Source organism: Cydia splendana, chromosome 8 (assembly GCF_910591565.1).
Source record: "Cydia splendana chromosome 8, ilCydSple1.2, whole genome shotgun sequence".
Lineage (NCBI taxonomy): Eukaryota > Metazoa > Arthropoda > Insecta > Lepidoptera > Tortricidae > Cydia > Cydia splendana.
This window is the reverse complement of record NC_085967.1, coordinates 3303829-3317316: the sequence shown is the minus strand read 5'-3', so window position 1 is coordinate 3317316 and position 13488 is coordinate 3303829. Positions and strand designations below refer to the sequence as shown.

General features: G+C 37.9%; 1 protein-coding gene and 3 non-coding genes across 4 annotated transcripts in view; 2 read left to right on the top strand and 2 right to left on the bottom strand.

Moving 5' to 3' along the window:
- Window positions 1-13488, bottom strand: part of LOC134792698 (uncharacterized) — a 603576-nt gene that overhangs the window by 580284 nt on the left and 9804 nt on the right. The window lies entirely within an intron of this gene.
- On the bottom strand, window positions 114-184 carry Trnag-gcc (transfer RNA glycine (anticodon GCC)). The gene has a single exon. It is a non-coding gene; the product is annotated as a tRNA-Gly (tRNA).
- On the top strand, window positions 8917-8987 carry Trnag-gcc (transfer RNA glycine (anticodon GCC)). Its single transcript has one exon. It is a non-coding gene; the product is annotated as a tRNA-Gly (tRNA).
- Window positions 11237-11308, top strand: Trnae-cuc (transfer RNA glutamic acid (anticodon CUC)). Its single transcript has one exon. It is a non-coding gene; the product is annotated as a tRNA-Glu (tRNA).

The window sequence follows — 13488 nt, the reverse complement described above, 5'->3', positions numbered from 1 at the left end:
CACATATTTTGGCGGCCTCCGAAGAGTAACATATTTATGCAGGTGACTGTACCTGAAAGCAAGAAAAAGGACAGAATTAATAATATAATTTAAAGTGCCGTAAACAAAATGCATGCATCGGCCGGGAATCGAACCCGGGCCGCCCGCGTGGCAGGCGAGCATTCTACCACTGAACCACCGATGCTTATGATGATGACGTCGAAAGTACCGTTCGAATAGCTAATTTTATGCAACACCACTGAATATTTTGCAAGTGATTAAAGTTCATGTTAAGTCTCGCGATAATCAACTTTATGTCTTATGAAATAAGGTGCATACTTAGATAGCAAGTTTTAGACAAACTTTGCCCTCACTACCGGACTACCGGTACGTATAGCTTGCGCAACGAAACATTGATAACAATATTACACTGTACACATTAATGAACACTTGAATCAATATTACAGCGTTAAAAATAATACAGATGTAGTGTACATAATTATTTTCCATCGTATTTTCACGGAAACGTACGAAAGTGTCTTGCTATTTCAGTCAGTCTCGGTACAAAAAGTACTAACGTTGACTGAAGTAGCATGACAAATACGAACGTTTCCGAGAAAATACGATGGAAAACAATTATGCACTACATCTGTACAGTCATCATCAGATATCGTAACGGCCAAGGTACTCTTAAATATCTGAGCGAGTATAACAAAGGCGTCCAATTTTCTATATTACAAATTAACATACATGATACACATTGTCAATACATATTTATACTTCTACTTTAAATTCTTCTTTGTTTTGACATTCCATTGCACGCTCTATAACCTCAAGAGAGCGTGTGTATGAATATTCCCATACATTCTTCTACAATATTTCCCATAATCTATCAAAAACTAGGCAAATTGCAGGTACAATATGCAATTTGCTGAGCATGAGCGGCCTGCCGCCAACATCGATAAATCGGGAACCGTTTTCTGCCTCTCTATCGCACTTGCATATTTGAGCGATAGAGAAGCATAAAATGACTATCGATTTTTCGATATTTCGATATAGGGGCCTATTATCGGCCAGGTACCGAAGGATGAGCGAAAAGTAAACAAGAATGATCTTGACTATTGATGAATACATAACATTACATTACATTTCCGGTTCCATATTGGGATACCCTCCTCCAATTGAGGTGGGATTTAAATCTTCTCGAGGCAGAGGTCTACACCTCCTCCTACGGTTGGAGCCGGTATATAGCTTTATTTGACGTTCATAAGCGCATTGTAATATGCCTACTTGAATAAACTATTTATTATCTTTATCTTTACATACCTAACATTTAAAATTTAAATAGGTACCTATGTGAATATAGGTAGGTAGGTGCATAAATCTACGGGTTGAATTATATACGAGTATTAAGACGAACTTTTTCTACGACGAATCTAGAAAACATATTTAAATCACTCGCAGCATCTCCCTGATATGTTAGGTAAGTACCAACTTGTACTCAAACGTTAGTATTTTGGAACAACACCAGCGTAGACGTTGAAAATTGTCTATTCGATGCGCGTGCCGCGGGCGCGTACCGCGCAGGGCTGCTATTACGAAAATATCAGGGTACTCACTACTCAGGGACCCTAGACTCGCTGGCAGGCTGTTACGGTACCGGGGATAGTACGGTTTGGAAATTGTGGAATTGGTGGAAGTGGGTTCATCTGTATAGATTTAATCCCAAATGTCGTGAAGGTCCTATCTAAGTGTTCGTCTTACGCCACACCTACGGAAAAAAAACAACTTTCTTTTCAGTGCTTGCACCCGACCTTAGATGCTCTTATTTAATTTCAAGTCAGGGACCTAGATTTAAAGGCCTAATCCAAAACTAATGACCGATTTCCATTCAAGAAGGCTTAAACGAAACTAGCATCATTAACGCCATTGTAGCCAAATAAAGAAATTGACAGTATCAAGCACCTCTCTATTTCGATGGCTCATTTAGATGACTAAGCGATTCAAATCGTATCAATTGAAACGTGACTGGACACAGTCGATTTTAGTCAAAAAGCCGTCCAAGGTGACTTTTCGCATCAATAGATACCTTCAGCCGAGATGTAGGTACGTGAGATTCAGCATGGCTACTGGCTAGATCATATTTAAGGAGTACCTATTGGGAATATTTATAGTTGTACCATTCTCGAGAATGTTCTTAATTTACTACGGGAAATATTCTTGAGAGAGAACATTTCCCATACAAAAGGGAGAACGTTCTCGAGAAGGGTTTAGGGCGAGATCAGAGTACTGAAGCCACGCGAACATCGAAAATATAAAGTTCGTTACTTTGCCTCTATCGCTCGAATATGCAAGACCGAGAGAGCAGCATATATAACTATATTTCGATTTTCGATGTTAGGGTCTGCCGCCATTGTCATCCAATCACGAACAAAGGGCATACTCTGTTCGTGATTCGACTCGAAACTCGCAAGTAATTTTTTCTAAGTGATACTGTTATTGTTTAGCTGAAAAGTTTAATTACCTACAGCTCACAGAAAGCTAATGCAACTAGGCTTATAGTGCAAAAAGTCAACTTATGTTATCTGCCTCGAAAATTCGCAAGTATCTTCTAACATCGTGTGTAATGTATATGTATATGTAGCTATAAACAGTACAACCAAGTACACGAGTGTGAACATCCCAGCACGTAAGTGTTACCTACATTACAAGGAACCGACAATTTCTCATGGCAAATTGTATGGTCTCCGTGCTTATACGTCGTAAGTAACTAGTCATTTTGTACCAAGATTACGACCTTTCAAGAAAGCAGGATAGCGGTTGTTTTAGAATAAAAAAGTCGTAATTTCTTGGGAAAACAATGGTTTATAAGATGTTTTAGAACCTAGGTTAAATTGTACCGTCTAGTGGTATGTAGATGTGATGGGTTTTGTCTTCGTAACTTAGTGCTTCGTGGAAGTCTAGGTTGAAAGCGTTTAAAGAGGTTTATGACTCGTTTCGAGGCTATAGTCTAATTTAGAGGATTTTAGAAACTATAAGTCTATTTCGTGTTTTATTAAATTTGCATTTCTGATAAATTAACAAAACCTCAAATTCAAAATGGTAACGTATGTTTTAACAATCACAACGCAATGTGACTAATATTTAAAAAAGGGGGAAAAACTCACTTAAATTTAAATACATGTATGTAATTATGTATCGCCTATCTAAGTAGGTACATTATCTACTAGCATAAATGTAGTATAGTAACGGACCGAACAAAGTACCTTGAGGTACACCTTTCCTCAATATGTCATAATTATGGAGAAATAATATCAGTAAAACTGAAACAAACCGATGAAAATCTAAGTTTATCCACGTACAGAATCTATAACTATGTATTATTAAAATTTCCTCAACAAAATACTCTAGGAACTGGGTCAAACCAAAGCTATCACCTTAAAGTATACAAGATATTCCATCCTCGAATTTACCAATATTAGCATAAAGGTTTTGCCTTCGTTTGCCAACAGGACGTAAGAGACGTTACAATTGAAAGGAAAAAGTATATTTTCGGTTTGAATTGTGAAGGTGAGGGCCTTTAATGGAAAATTGATTTTCTCGTAACCGAAAACCTATTGGCGTTATCGGTTTTCATAAGGCATTTGAGGAGCCTTATTAGAATTGAAGGATGATGAGTTATCGTGGTTGAGTGGATTTTATTTTATTGCTCGTGGCAACAATTATCACACCATTGTTTTATCTTACTTCCGATAAATTCTTGATAAGACATTGAGAGGAGGTGGCATTTAGTGACATGATATAGTGATAATGATAATATTCTAATAGGTACATACTATATTTTGATTGTCCTATAATAGGATAATTGTACTCATATGTAATTAGTTATTAATAGTTATAGAGTACACTCTGTCAAGAGTGTAATGAAGAAGAAGAAGACAATATTGTGTACACTAGGTACAGTAAGGTATTTTGGGTTAAGGAATTTTCTATTTCTTTTATCATTTAATTTCCAGTTTTACCACTTACTTACCTTTATGATATTTTCATATCCAATCCAATTCGTAAACCATTTCTTTTTCCTTACTAGCCTATTGCTTAATAACAACAGATGCATTATATCTAAGAAAGAGCTCAAGTTCCGTCTATACGAGCATGTATCTCAGAATTCCGTATTTCGTAAGAGCCAATTAGGTTGCGTTATTCGGCGCACGATCGGCCGATAAGCCCACGCTCCCAGATCCACGGTCAAACTTGAAAACTTGACTATTTGTCTGACTGGGGAACGGCCGATCCATCACAGTATAGGGACAATAGCGGTACATACATGTACTTTTCTTCTTTGTCGTTTCACTCTTGACAGAGTGGTCGTGGTTTTTAGCGATTGGTGACGAGCTTCACAACTCACAACACGCCGCCATCCTTCTCTGTTGGCTGCCATCCTGGTACATTCGTGTGCTAACCCATCCGCTGCAGCTTGATCTGGTCCGTCCATCCCATTGGTGGTTTTGTTCGTGGCCTGGTACCATCCATTCTCCCCTGTAGGCCTAGCACATGATTGGCCCGACAGTATCTCGTCCGCGAGATAGACTACCCGTCTTTTTCTTATTAGGCAGGCGAGATATTGTCGCGCCAATCATGTGCTAGCCCGGCTGGACCACACATCGCTCAATAGCCATATCCCCCTTAGCGGCATACATGGCCAAAGAAGATGAGGATGAGAGATTGCATACGTAGGCTAATATCTTTGGGATGTCTGAGTTTTTTATTCTACTTATACTTAAACATGTTTTAGCATAAGTAGAACTACGCCGACATTCTTATAGTAGTCATATTTATACCTAGTAACAGCTTTTGGACTAAAGTAGGGTCCTTTTACAAAATTTAAACATTGTTAATAACAAACCAAATATAGGTTCCAAGATAAGGTACCATCATACATACATACATACATACATACATCACTGGCTCAGTGACCCAAAGAGGATCTTGGCCTCTGACACAAGAGAGCGCCACTCTGCCCTATTCTGCGCCACTTCACGCCAGTTGGGTATTCCGAGGGCGGACAGGTCTTTTTGGGCTTCGTCACTCCAGCGGTATCTGGGACGCCCCGACGGACGTTTTCCGCCCGGGTGCCCCACATACGCTCTTCTCACAGCACGATCCTCCCCCATCCTCTCCAGGTGACCGAGCCAGCGGAGTCGTGTGGCTTTGATCTCGCCAATTATATTGGGCATCGCAACAAGCTCCTCTAGCTCCCTATTCTTCCTTCGCCTCCAAGTCCCATCTTCCTCTCTGATAGGCCCCAGAATCTTCCGCCAGATTTTCCTCTATTTTCCTCCTCCATCATACATAGGTATACATAATTTACCTTTGCCTTGCCTAGCCTTCTTGAGTGCCTCCATCACGGTAAGTACTATTTAAATAAATTTTATGATAAAATATGGCATCAAAAATGCGGTTTATATTTTCCGTTAAAAACTGGGTCACTTGGCGTAGCCTCCGGGAACACGCTAGGGTTGTCACTTTACTGCATAAAAGTAAATAAGTTCTAAGGGTGTTTTCTATTTATACTTATAATATTTTTTTGAAGTGAATAATCATGCTTAGTTCCATGTGGTTCCATGTAATTTAAGCATGTCGTGTTAAACTGAGAGCGTAACTCCGATTGTATGGACTTGTCCCAACACATAAATACTCATAGATTAGAATTTCCCCTTGTCTTGTTATTAAAATTCTCCTTGTCTCCTTTCTACTTGTCTAAATGGCTGCTTAGAATTTCAAACTAATGTTGGCATTTTTTGTCTTGGTGCCAACCCTATCCACCCGTCTCCTCTCGTCCTAATTAGGGACGTAAGGTAAGGATAAGGACACTAAGGATGTCACACAGTTCGAGTAGCTGACTCTGCACTTATAAGGGTTTCCTGACGCTGACGACGCAATCTGAAGGGAAATGGATAGGGAAATTTATTATTGACTTCGACTTGATTTATTATTCGCTTATTGCGACCGTTGAAAAGGATTTGATGTTTTGAATAAGGAAAAGTCCTTGGTAGATACCTAACAGTTGGTGGTTGAAAAGTTATGTAGTTTTTAATTAATATTACCTAACGCGTTATTCATATTTTTTGAATTTGTATTTTTCGACTGTTGCGAAAGCAGAGAATGATAAGTGTATCCCATTTGTTATATTCTAGTTTTGGTCCGTTTTGGAGGATCTTCGATTGGAGCACCGACTGCGCTGTTTGAACTGATCGAGCGCCACACACGCACACGCCCAAGCACACACTCACACACGTCGCTCTTCAACGAATACGATGCGAGCGACGATGCTCCAGTCGGAATCGGAAATCTTCAAAAACGTATCGAAACAAGTCGAGTGTTAAAAAGTGATGTAAATATAAAATTTTATGTTAAAACTTTTGTCCGAAGTAATTATAATGCTATTTAGTACAGATATTCAAGATATGAGCAAAAATATGAATAAAGGTACCTTCAAACCCCCCCCCCTACACCTTCAGCACACCCCCTACCCACAAGGACTGAGAACAAGTTGAGTTTATAGTTAAAATTGCCAACCCTACGCTGCAGCCTGCATCGCGTAATGCAATGCAATGCGCTACTAGACGCTAGAGGGCTCTCACTCTCTCAGCCAACGAATCTTACCCGTATACGTCCTGAGATTGCTGCCAGAGAAATTCATGAGCTCACAGATTTTCTGCGGGTAAGCTATTTCGTAATTTCATAATATTTCATATAGGGTGTGGTATTCGACTTGTCCAATTTCTTGATACATTGTCATTGCGTCTCACTCTCTGATTACGCAAAATGTGAGACGCAAATACACATTCCTAAGGAGGTTTATGATGATGCGCAATGTGGTTGGCTGACACACCCTGACTTTGTTCCGTTCAAGTTGGTGCAAACTGCAAAGTTAACAGGCCAATTCGAACGAATACCTTGATATCAAAACTATATCTTAAATGTTATCAAGTTATCGTTCGCGTTACATATTAGACTGAGCGAGACGCAAGGGCGAATGATAACTGAACTGCCATCATTCAGCAGATATCGTATGATAACATATAATGTCAAAATGTACGTTCGAACGTTCGTTAGTGGCCTCTTAGACGGACTCTACGCCTTTTATGCATTGCATGATGTTCCTGGAGTAAAATACTTCACAATTCATTAAATTAAAATTCATTTATTCATTCTGTAATATGTCATAACTACGTGTACGTGAGGTGTGCAATAAAGAGTATTGTATTGTATTGTATTAATTGTTGTGCTGTAATGTTTATAAATTCACGTGACTTACCCTTTAACCAGCATACCTTCGTGAAAGTTAGAATTTGCGTATTTTTTCAAAGAAAATTGCGGTCGTGCTAAGTGCGCGTGACGAGCGAACGTCGAACCTACGTTCGTGTTCACAAATCATTACTACTTGTCTTCGAGCGGTGTCTATTATCTAAGGGCCAACCACGTTCGAGGTGTTGCCTCTCGGTCGCACTTGTAAATTCGTACGTAAGTGTGACAGGGAGGCAACACGTCGAACGTGGTTCGTGGTAGGCCCTCAGAAGATCGCTTAACACAACTATGCGTTATCTTAAGGCCCCTGTACATATTGGGCCAACGCAGGCCAGTCCAAGGGACGCAGCCATGCGGTAGAATGAGATAGCAATATCACTTGCTCCCTCTAACGCATAAACGCGTCCCCCAGACTGGCCCACGCTGGCCCACTATGTACAGGGGCCATTACGTCCGACAGAAATCGGACTTTTTGTCGAAATTGAAACCGACCCTTCGACCAACACATCATTTTTATGATGAAACCAAAGTTTCGGCGGATAGGTACTACCGATAATACAGATTCGGCACGGCCGGAAGATTCGGCAGTTTTTTGGCCGAAACCGAACTTTCGGCCGAAACATAATTTTTATGATGAAACCAAAACTTCGGCCGGATAGGTACTACCGAAAATACAGATTCGGCACGCCCGAAAGGTTCGGCAGTTTTTTGGCCGAAACCGAACCTTCGGCCGAAACATAATTTTTATGCCGAAAGTCTGAAACCAAAATTTCGGTCGGGCACTAGCGTAAGCCAAAGAGCGTACTCCCATTTTAAATTCCGGCAACGGAATTACAACCGCTCTGGTGTCGCGGGTGTCTATGAAGTTTATAGTTTATACTGGCAATGGCAAGATCAACGATCAGTAGGTACATTGGGGTTATTCGCGGACGGTCTAGAACGCAAAATGACTAGTGTAACATTTTGCCTATATCGCTCTTAGTCTACATCGCGAACGGTCCAGAACGCAAAATGCCTACATCATTTTCCGTCGTTTTATCTTTACGTTAGCGATGTCGACGGAGCCCCGCTGCCGCGGAGCTCCTATTCTGTGCGGTTTGGCCTTCGGCCATTTGAAAATAACTAACTAACCTAACCTACCTAAAAAAGAGGTCATTTTGCGTTCTAGACCGTTCACGATGTAGACTAAAAGGGATATAGGCAAAATATTACACTAGTCATTTTGCGTTCTAGATCGTCCGCGACTATACCGTACATTGTACTTTGTGAACTGTACGTTTGAATTTGAACACCACACGTTTGTGTACTTAGCTAATTAAGACACAGTGACTGTTGATAGACCTTAAATCGTCGCAATAAAGGTTAGGTTAGGTCAGTTATTAATTTTTTAAGACATTGTTAGAAAAACATTGTTTGAGCTTGAAATATTTCTAGTCTAGACAGTACTTTAAATTTGAAGTACACGGGTTTCATAAATCTTCAACACTTTCAAAAAATTCAACATTACTATGTATTTTAATTTGGTTAAATAAAAATAACATTAACATTACTCCATTTTATATCATATTTCGGATGAACTAAATTATACGTAGTACTGCAATTCCAAATTTCACATATAAATTCGAAGCATCGGTGGTTCAGTGGTAGAATGCTCGCCTGCCACGCGGGCGGCCCGGGTTCGATTCCCGGCCGATGCAAGATCTTTTTGCATCTTTTTTTAACTAATTTTTCTATGCAGAATGAGTAATCATTTAAATTGTAATTACCATACATGTACAGCACATGTACGTATTCGTCATCGCCCATTGAGTATGTATCACTGGAGTATCGATTTACCAATTGGAGGCAATGGGGTCAAGTTGCGGTCTTACTGAGGTCAGTTAATTATACAATTAGATTAATGGGTAATCATGATTACTACTTACGTCTTTAGTTGAATTTAAATTAATGGTTTGGAGCAAATTTTATACTGGAGGAAATACATAATAGAATTTTTTTTAGAGTAATCTGTATGTTTCTTACATGGCTACCAAAATACTTCAGATAATTGTTGTACCTACCTACTTTAAATTATTATAGTCGGTTAAACATAGGTTACATGAAAGATGGTATAGATACATAAATGTACAGTATAATACTTAAGTATATCTATAGATTATAGATAGTATGTAAGTATTTGTATTTTCAATTTTCATTTGACTTTATTTAAGTAAGAAGTTTTTATTTAAATTAAGTATTATAAGATAAGAATAATATTTATTTGAAAAGAACCTTGATAATGATAACATTCATCACATGTTTCATTCAACAACTACATAATAACTTTAATAAGAGAAGAGCAGTATCTCTTTAACACCCGTACCTAATGTTTTACTTAAAAAGAGAGTACTTACTGGGACAAAATCCTTTTTTTTGTATCCTTGTTTTTTTGTCCCCAAAAAATATGACGGAGTGGAGCTTTTCGTAATGGGTGTAATTTAGTTTTAAATTTTTTCGCAAGATAATTATTCTACAGCTAGAAAAACATTCAATAGCACACAACTTTTTTTATTTATATGATAAAAAAGATAAAAATCGAAGCGTGACAGAGTGGTCAGAAACAAGGCAACGAAAATAATTTTGACCCTACTAATAAATAGGTAGGTACCTATTAAATAAACTGTAGACTACTATTCTTTATTCGACAAACACTAAGTATAAGTTTACAGCTGCAGAATGCCAAGACACTTATACTGTTAATATATTGATTGCATAAGTATTATTTTTAAAGATAAGTAACACAATTTCCAATTCTAATTAAAAAATAAATGTTAATTGTTTTGTTTAGGTACCTAAACGCACATGCACCTGTATGTGATTCGATTTATGATTAATGAGCGTTTCATCGCCAACAAACTGTTTCGCGATAGCATAGGTACAACTTGTATTAAGTTTTACGTTTTGTTTGTAAGTATATGTACCGTTTGTATAAATAAATAACAACACAACAACGGCTGTTGAAATGTAAAGTAAACGATGGTTGTGACGTTCTACGGAAAAAGGTACTTTATGGCGGCTGGCGCTTACGTCGCATAGCGCCGCAATAGGTAGTATTAGAACGGCGTTAATAATAGCGTAAGCGCCAACCGCCATAAGGTACCTTTACCCGTGGGACGTCACATTTATACACGATATGTACTTGTTCAAAATAAAAAACAAACCATCTAAACGAGGAAGTACATAGTTACAATTTAATTAAATATAGGTAGGTAACTATTTTGCTAGTCTTTAGCAAAAAAGATTTAGAACTACTTCCCGCCAAGCGTTAGTTAAAAACACGTTAACTAAAATTAGATTATAGACGACTCATTTGGGTCAATGGGCACTCTAGCGGCATCCCGTCACACTTTATTTTAATTTAAACTGAAAGAAAATATTAAAATTAAGTATCTAACTAATATACCATTTAGGTTCTAATGAAAAAGTAAAGTGTTAAAATAAATATCAATATACTTAAATATATTCGCTATCAGATATATGTATTGGAACGGCCTACACGTATGTTTATGTTCAGATATTTTTGAGCACCTTGGCCGGTCTGACGGGCGGCGACCATATCGTAAAATTTAATATGTAATTATGTATTCATAATTTTATTATCATGTAGTAAACCGTACCTTTATCTAACAAAAGGTACTGGTCAGTGGTAATCATATTTTATTAATAAGTGATTTAACTAAAAATGTGTCGAAGTCTAGTCAAAGGTCCCACTCCCACTTTGTCGCTTACCATAACCAGAAGGACGAGATTTACTTGTATATTTATACAAATAACCTGTCAAAGCGTCCTTATAGCAAGCGGCAAAGTGGGATCTTTTGCTTGGAAACGACACAAATAAAAAAATATTTATATGAATATCTTATCAAGTTTATGCTTTTAATACATAATTTCGTCACTATATCCATCATCCGATATGGTCTAGTGGCTAGGATACCTGGCTCTCACCCAGGAGGCTCGGGTTCGATTCCCGGTATCGGAATAACTTTTTGCATTTTTTTTATCTATATACTTTTTAATAATAGATTTCATTTATTAACGTCACATGTTTTTAGTTTTACACAATTGTAAAGCTTTACTTTTTACTTTCACTTTCAATTCTAATTTACGATCACGTAATCAAAATTGATTTTGATAGCTAATTTTACCTATTACTAAACATCCTAAAACACAATGGATCAAGAAACAATACCAACACATCGGTAACTTGAAACAATCAGCCTTCCGTGGCTGCACGCCCGACTGCCCGTGACGCCTGACCGAGCTGGTCAGGAAGCAAAAGCAACCTGCGTTTGTGGTAATGGGTACCCTAGTTTATACCGTCAGTTGCTGTTATCGATAGATGGCGCTGAATTAAAGTAGCAAGGCGAACAGCAACGCCAAAATACATGTATTTAGATACGGTAGCACCTGTAGTGTAGTGCGTCAGGCCAAGTCAAACAAATGCCAAGCGGAAATTCATTAATTATATTCTACCCCTTCTGTTTCTTTTTTGAGAAATTATGTTTTTGCTTATATTAGATAGGTTATACATATTTTGTAATATTTACAATGCCGATAATTAGGGTTCCGTACCCAAAGGGTAAAAACGGGACCCTAAGACTAAGACTCCACTGTCCGTCTGTCTGTCACCAGGCTGTATCTCATGAACCGTGATAGCTAGACAGTTGAAATTTTCACAGATGATGTATTTCTGTTGCCGCTATAACAACAAATACTAAAAAGTACGTAACCCTCGGTGGGAGAGTCCGACTTGCAGTTGTCCGGTTTTATAATATTTTGTTAGCTACAAACGATTTCCATCTACGATAAGATATTTTTTTGCGATCGGAAAATGTGTGCCGTATCTAATTAAATTATTTATTGCCAATATTGCCATTGACCTTAATCAGTTATTAACCCGAGAACGCATGATAAAGTACATACTGTATTGAATTACGTTAAGAGATTATTATTGAGTTAATATAAAGTTAAATTAATTATTGATATAAAATGTAGATGAAAATTCTAAAAATATAAAAAGACTAGGTGCCTGGAGTAATCGAATTTAAACTTGTTGTTGTGTTGTTTTTGTGGTTGTTGTTGTTGTTGTTGTTGTGAAACATGTCGCGCGAGTGACTTAAAACAAGTAAATCTAAACCGTAAAATTACTCAGTGCTTGAAATAGGTACATACTGTTATTATATTCGGTGTTTACATTCTGCTTGTTAATCTGCCTATTTTCAGCGTAATAAACTTACCAAGTCAGAATATTTTCGCTGTCAGCTTTATGATTCGATCATTAGTCGAACTAACGCATAAATCATTGTACTTACTTCGATCCAGGAAACTAACATTAACCTATTTTCTGAAACTTAGCCAAACCACAGACTAAAAACGTTCCATAGATCGCGAGCGGAAACAGCTCATCATTCAGCGCATTTAAAAAAGGAATGTTTTCTTTTTAAACAGAAAAAGATCTGTCACAGGCGGCCGGCTCGCGACAAAAAATAAATTCGTTCTCATTCATTCCTTTGTCTTTCGCGAGATTTCCGAGCGAAAGGAATGGTGCATTTTTGAGTAATTATAGTAATTTGTGTTGGTTTTGTTTTAATCTAATGTTGTGGTAAATATGTCAGTTTTAGTGCATTGTTAGTTGTCATTGCAGTATGAGTTATTTCCCATGAGATAGCATCTTTGTTTTAAATTGAATAAAAGAAGGGTAAGCATTCATACTAAATAAATTCAAAATACTGGTAACAAGAGAAATGTCACCAAACAATGAAAGCAGTGTGCGAACGGAACGACTCATGAATTATCATAATCTTATGCGTTACGCACGCTGTGTCCCTGTCCACTCTTTCGACTTCTTAGTTCTGCTTACCTGAGTAAGTGTGCTTTGCAAAATCATTAAGGTAGATTTAGAGTTAGACCAAGAAAAGTCTGCAACGATTTTGACAGCACACGCTGTGCAAGTGTTATTTTAAACGTAAAACTTCTATGAAATTATGACGTATAAATAATACTTGCACTGCGTGTGCTATCAAAATCGTTGCAGATTTATCTTGGTCTAACTCTAGATTCGATGTCGACATATTAAAAAAACCGGGCAAGTGCGAGTCGGACTCGCGCACGAAGGGTTCCGTACCATAATGCAAAAAACGTCAAAAAAGAACGGTCACC